This window comes from Schistocerca americana, chromosome X (genome assembly GCF_021461395.2).
Source record: "Schistocerca americana isolate TAMUIC-IGC-003095 chromosome X, iqSchAmer2.1, whole genome shotgun sequence".
Taxonomy (NCBI): Eukaryota; Metazoa; Arthropoda; class Insecta; order Orthoptera; family Acrididae; genus Schistocerca; species Schistocerca americana.
The window spans coordinates 158,714,210-158,720,898 of record NC_060130.1 but is presented as its reverse complement, the minus strand read 5'-3'; the positions used below and the strand labels follow the sequence as shown (position 1 = coordinate 158,720,898).

Sequence of the window (6,689 nt, the reverse complement as noted above, 5' to 3'; positions counted from 1 at the left end):
AAATCTCTGATTTCCAAAGTTGGCAATTTTGTACCTACTTGCACACATCTATTTCTGTCCTGTTACAGGCTTACCCTACCCCACCCAATGTTGGGCCACCTGTGAAAGCAGCCAAGTCATATACCATCTCTGCCACAGTTACTGCATGGCTTCCCATATTGGTATGACTACCACCCAGCTATCCACCAGGATGAATGACCGAATGGCCAGTGCCAACCTGTAGCCAAGAGCAAAATGGACCACAATGTGGCACAACATGCAGCTGAACATAACATGTTTGATTTCAATGGCTACTTAACAGCTCAGGCTGTCCCAATCCTCCCCTCCACCACCAACTTTTCTGAACTGCACAAATATGGATTATCCTTATACCTCATTCTCCACTCCTAAAATTACCCCATTCTTAATCAACAGTAACCTACTGCCCTCACACGCTGCTTTCATTCATTGTGAAAGTTGCATTCCAGACAAAGCCGCATTTGCATGCGTGCGCACGCGCGTGCTCGTGTGTGTGTGTGTGTGTGTGTGTGTGTGTGTGTGTGTGTGTGTGTGTGTGTGTGTGTATGTATGTGTGTGTGTGTCTATTGCTGACAAAGGCTTAATGGCCAAAAGCTATGAGTATGTGAATCTTTTTATTGTGCCTATTGCGACTCAGCATATCCGCTATATGGTGAGTAGCAACTTTCATTCTCTTGTATTGAAACAGAATAACAACTTAGTTGTACATCACAGAAGACAATTTCCTTGTTTGCCCTGTTAAACTGAGTTACAGTAATGCAAATATGTTGGGCTTAAATGTGACAGACTTCGATGGTAAATTCAGTTTTATTTTCATCTATTGTTGAATGCAATGATTTCCTGATAAAACCTTATTTATGATTTTTTGTTGATGTAACAATCTCTGTCTAACATAGCAGAGGAATAGTTTCCTTTGCGAACACTCTGAATATCATCATTTGTGTATCATTAGTATCCAGTAGTCTCTGTATAAACAGCAAAACAAATGGTTGTGGTTGCAACATTCACTTATCATCTGATGATGGTCTAATGAGCTGAGAGCATTTGTGTTCAAATAAATATTGTTTTGCAGGACATTTGGAATTTTTTCACATTTAATATAATTTAATCAGAGTTACATTTAAATTTTGTTACTTTTAGCTTTTGAAGAGAATGTAGAACTGCATACACAGTCACACATGTGGCCACTCAGACACCCAAACACACATTCTTGTGGACATTAATGAAAGCAGTTGTCAGAATTGATGGAGGTTGGGAAGGGGTTTTGGGAAAGAGATAGTCTTTGGAAAGATGACTGCACAGCCACACAACAAGACAAAAAGAGTGCAGAGGATAGAGGAAAGAGAGATGCTGGAATACAGAGGGGGCAGGGACTGAGGGGAAGGGGAAAGGACAGAAATGTGAAGATATAGAGGGATAATGGGGAGAGGAAGAGAAGAGGGAGAATTGAAAAGGGGGATATGCCAACGGACAGAGGGGAGGAGGACAGGGAGAATACCCACATGAGTGGCAGGTGGAGGGATAACAGTGGTGGGATAAGGCAGTACAGGATCTGGACCAAGAAAGAGTGGCAAAGACAGAAGGGAAAAGGGAAGGTGAGGCAGTGGGAGCTGGTTAGCAGAGGTTTAGACCAGGGAATTGCGAGAGCACCGGACATGTTGCAGAGAATTCCCATCTGAGCAGTTCAGAGAAACTTGTGCTGCAAGGGAGTATCCAAATGGTCCACATAGCGAAGCAGTTGTTGAAGTCATTTGTGTCATGGTTTATATAAAGTTCACCAACTGGACAGTTGCGCTTATAGTTTGCCAGTTTGGCAGTGGCAACTCGTGCAAGTAGACAGTAGGATACATCTTGTGCACACATGTATATGAGCAATGTTGCAATTACTGTACAGCATTGTAACATGGCTGCTTTCTCACATACCCTTGCCTTTTATTTGGTAGTAAATGCCTTTGTTCTTTGGATATGGTAGCCTCCATGTCTATTCTTTCTTTTAAGACTCTCTTATATAATCATACTGTTTGTAGCATCACACTTACACCCCAGTAATTTGCCTATTACCCTTCTTACAGACTGAAGTAATAATTGACTTTTTCCATTCCTTGGGTACCTGGTCCCCTTCCAAACCCTTATTGTACAACTGGGTCAAGATATCATTCACAGCCAGAGGAGTTGCCTTTATTGTTTTTAGACTAGGGCACTTGCATATTGAAGGAAGATCCACATTATGGAGTCTAAAAAACTGAAGAGAATTTGCAGAGGGCTAGAGACCCATTTAGCCTTAGTCAGTCTGCAGAAATCATATGGTACTGCACTGCAAAACAAGAATAGTGGCATATAACTATTTACATCAAAGCAACCTCAAAGTAGGATAGAGGAAAGAGAGATGCTGGAATACAGAGGGGGCAGGGACTGAGGGGAAGGGGAAAGGACAGAAATGTGAAGATATAGAGGGATAATGGGGAGAGGGAGAGAAGAGGGAGAATTGAAAAGGGGGATATGCCAAGGGACAGAGAGGAGGAGGACAGGGAGAATACCCACATGAGTGGCAGGTGTATATGAGCAATGTTGCAATTACTGTACAGCATTGTAACATGGCTGCTTTCTCACATATCCTTGCCTTTTATTTGGTAGTAAATGCCTTTGTTCTTTGGATATGGTAGCCTCCCTGTCTATTCTTTCTTTTAAGACTCTCTGCACACACTATGCCCGAACTCGTATGGGACTTGGTAGATTAATCTGCCACGCGTAATGAGTATGATGGGCAAACATCTATTAGGCGCATTACAAATGTAGTGATGTGGACATGTTGGGAATGTGGATCTCACGGGGAGCATGCAAGGGATAAGTCCCTGCAGACACACTATCCTCTGTGCCCGCGGTGGCTCAGATGGATAGAGCGTCTGCCATGTAAGCAGGAGGTCCCGGGTTCGAGTCCCGGTTGGGGCACACATTTTCAACATGTCCCCAAAGAAGTACATCAACGCCTGTTTGCAGCTAGGGTGTCCATTTAATTATCACTCCATAAATACATCTGTACATACCAACAATCAACAGTACCTCCATTTCGATAGTTGTCACCCATTTCCTGTCAAAAAATCTCTTCCCTAGAACCTAGCCACCTGCATACGTTATAAGTGCAGTTGGAAGCAGAAAATGAAAGAATGTATTGATAATCTTACCACGGCCTTCACTGATGGTCGATATCCTATCCAACTCACCCATTAATAGATCTACCATTCCATATGCTCCTCTGACACCAGCAAACATTTAACCAGCCAATGACCAGTACTCCCCCAATCACAGATACAATCCAGAGCTTGATAAGCTCAACCCCATCCCCCACCAGGGCTTTGGCTGCCTCTCATCGTGCTCTGTGATGAGGGATACATTACCAAAAATCCTACCTTCATCCCCCAGACTTGCGTTCTGCCACCCACCTGACATACTGAACATGCTTGTCCATCCCTTTTCCAATCCTACCCTCAATTCTGCACCCCAGAGTTTATTCCTTTCTTGTTATTCCAGGTGCAAGACGTGTCCCGTACACACACCAATCACCCTTCTACCTCAGCACAATCACAGGCGTTTCATCATCACCTTGTATGTAATCCACAGCTGGCACTACTTCTTGCTTCCCATTTCCCATTTCTTCCAATCCCTCCAGTCCAGTCTCCTCTTTGTAGTCCTCTGGCATCCGCCATGTCCTGAACCTCTCAATTTCAGGTGCTTAGGTTGTCCACACTTTCATCTTTCCACAGAGGTCCATTACCGCATTTTCTTTGGCCTTCAGCTATCATCCTTTCTTTCCAGATGCCCATGCCATTTTAGGTGTTCCTTACCTGTGGTGACTGTTATTGATTTATTGACATCTGTGGCCTCTCCTACGTTGGCATTTGGTACACAGTCCCACCTGGAGGTGATGAAACTTCATGTCTGAACGTCTGTCTCTAGTGCAAGCAACTTGCTTCTCTGACATTTATTACCCAAGTTTCTGCTCCATATGTACTAATGTTTTCTACAATTGAAAGATATATCACTTGTTTGATTATTTTTGTTATTTTGTTTTCCCAAAGGACTGAGTTCAGTTGTCTTATGGCCCTCCTACCATGCACTGTTTTGATATTTGTGTCACCCTTACTTTTCCCATTTGACGACATCTTAACCACTAGGACTTAAAAAAGACTTACATTACATGATGTTACTGGCTCCAACCTCCAGATCCTCTCTGGTACTGTTGCCAACCTTCAGATATACGGTTTTTGTCATGCTTATTGTAAGGCTCCATTTTTCATACTACTCTTTTAATTTCTGAAACATGTACTCAGCATCATCCTGGTCTCCTCCTGTGGCAACATGGTCACTAACAAAGAGAAGTGTGTAGAAGGTTCCATCATCCACAGAGACTCCCATGCCTCCATATTTGTTCCTCCAGGCCTCAAGTACTTCCTCCACACAGATTTTAAATAGCTATGGCACTGTGTACATCATTGGTATAGCTGTTTTGTAACAGGAAACTCCGTTTTCCCAACTTCCGTTCATCACTCAGAAATCTGGGGACAAATTTTGCACTCACTAATCTCATTTGCACAGTATCAGTTAAAATACTTTGCATGGATCCGTACAAGATGCCAAGTTCTTTGATATGCTCTAGAATAGTTATGAGCCTGTTTGAACGAATAATTTTTGCCACTTTCTGCAAGTTTTCTTCTGTTTTTGACGTTAATGGACGTCCTGATCATGGCTCATTATCTACATCTCCATTCCGCTGTTAAACCACTCATATCTCTTGTAGACAGTCTTCTGAGTTACAGCATTACCACCATACATAAATTTCAACATTTTATGAGCTTTTTTGGCACTTTTTTGCAACTTGAAACAGACCTTAATGTTCACACGTTGTTCGAAATCCAAGATGCGAGACAGACATGGTAAACACATCCCCACTCTATCATCTCTGGACGTTGACTGACAATTCAGAACGTGTTTCAAAGTGACTCTGCCTGTCTCCACAGATCAGGCCATCGGAAAAATTACATTAAATGGTTTTAACATTAGTAGCTGCTTCTAAAAAATTTCATTCCCCATATTTTTTGATCACGTCTAGTATTATCAGGAGATGACTGGCGGCAGAGGAGGAGGATCGTAGATGGCTGGAGGATGGAACTGCTGTAAACAAGGTTCTGTATGGGTTTTTGGTTAACTGTTGTCAGTGGGGATGTGTAGCAAAGAAATGTTTCCACGGCAAACAATGAGTGAAGGAAACAAGGTTCTTTAGAAGTCCGGCATGGCTGAAGTTAGTTTTGGGGCTAGGTGAGACCTTTAGGAAGTACTGAGACTTCTACAGGGGTCAGAATTGCAGCAGAAAGACTGATAACAGTGTTACAGGGTGGGTGTTCAGGAGTATGTTTTACAGAGGGTGGTGGGCAGTTTTGGGGATATGGAAGGTAGAATAGGACAGCAGGGCACCGTTGAGAAGCTACAAGAGGTTCACATGAGAGTGGTAAGCTTTTTCTTGGCTACAGGAAGTCCCACTGAGAGTGATTCGAAAAGGTAAAGGTTCTCATGGTAAGACAGGTGACAATTTGAGAAGCCAGTTTTAATGGTAAGCCCATTAGGAGGGATAAATGGGCCTGACACGATTTTAGAAAGCGGATATGTGACCGGAGTCATGCAAGGGCAAAGGTGAGATTTCGGAATTGGTGAAGGTACGACAAGGAGGAATTCACGGCTGTATGGTTGGGGGACAAAATGAATAACTGATAATTGTCAAAAAAAAGGTGGAAAAAAAGAAAGTGAAAATTTGACAGCATGGAGAGCTATGTAAGAAGCTCAGAAAACGCTTTAAAGAAGGAGGAAATAGTGGGCACGCTCGCAAATAAATAACTTTGCTCACAAATTGATGCGTATGACAGTAAGAAACATGAGCAACAAAGATCATAAACGAAGATAAGCGATCGTGTAATGAGATTGTAAATGAAGTTGCGCAATCTGCTAACGGTCATGTTGAGTAGCATGAGTCTTTAGAGGAGAAAATGTCAAAAACAGCATTGGAATTAAATGTTAAAACGGGAGTGACGTTTTCAGAGCAAGGAATTGAAGCACAGCATTGTTTATTGTGGTGGGCCGTTACAACAGCAGGTGTCCATACTGTGCAACAGAAGGGAGGGGGGGGGGGCGGTGTGTGTTTTCAACAATAGACAACCAAAATACCACACAGAACCTCGTTTACAACAGTTCCATCCTCTATCCAACTGTGATCCTCCCCCACTTCCACCCACGCATCACCTGGTAATTTTCACGAATTGCTTACTTCCAACTTGGTCATCCCTGCTTTCCTAAATCACTCCCCCTGAGTCCAACATCAGTCCCATGCAACACACAGTTGTCGATAACCTGAAAACCAATCCAGATCTCATCATCCTTCCCACAGACAAAGGCTCCACCCCAACGATTAGGAATCTTAGTGACAGTGGTTGAGGGTTTCTGCCAACTTTTTGAAACCTCTGTATACAAACCTTACAATCGTGATCCCATTCTAGAAGTCCAGCAGACCTCCAGCAGCTCCTTGAGGCCTTAGCTTCATCCTAAACCCTAACTTATGAACCCACCTCTCTCCTCACATCAGCAATCCCCCACACTCGTTCCTTTTACCTACTCCCCAAACTCCA

At 43.1% G+C, this 6,689-nt stretch overlaps 1 non-coding gene across 1 annotated transcript; it reads left to right on the top strand.

Moving 5' to 3' along the window:
• The first annotated feature begins 2,892 nt into the window (after positions 1 to 2,892).
• Trnat-ugu lies at positions 2,893 to 2,967 on the top strand. The gene has a single exon. It is a non-coding gene; the product is annotated as a tRNA-Thr (tRNA).
• Positions 2,968 to 6,689: the final 3,722 nt, after the last annotated feature.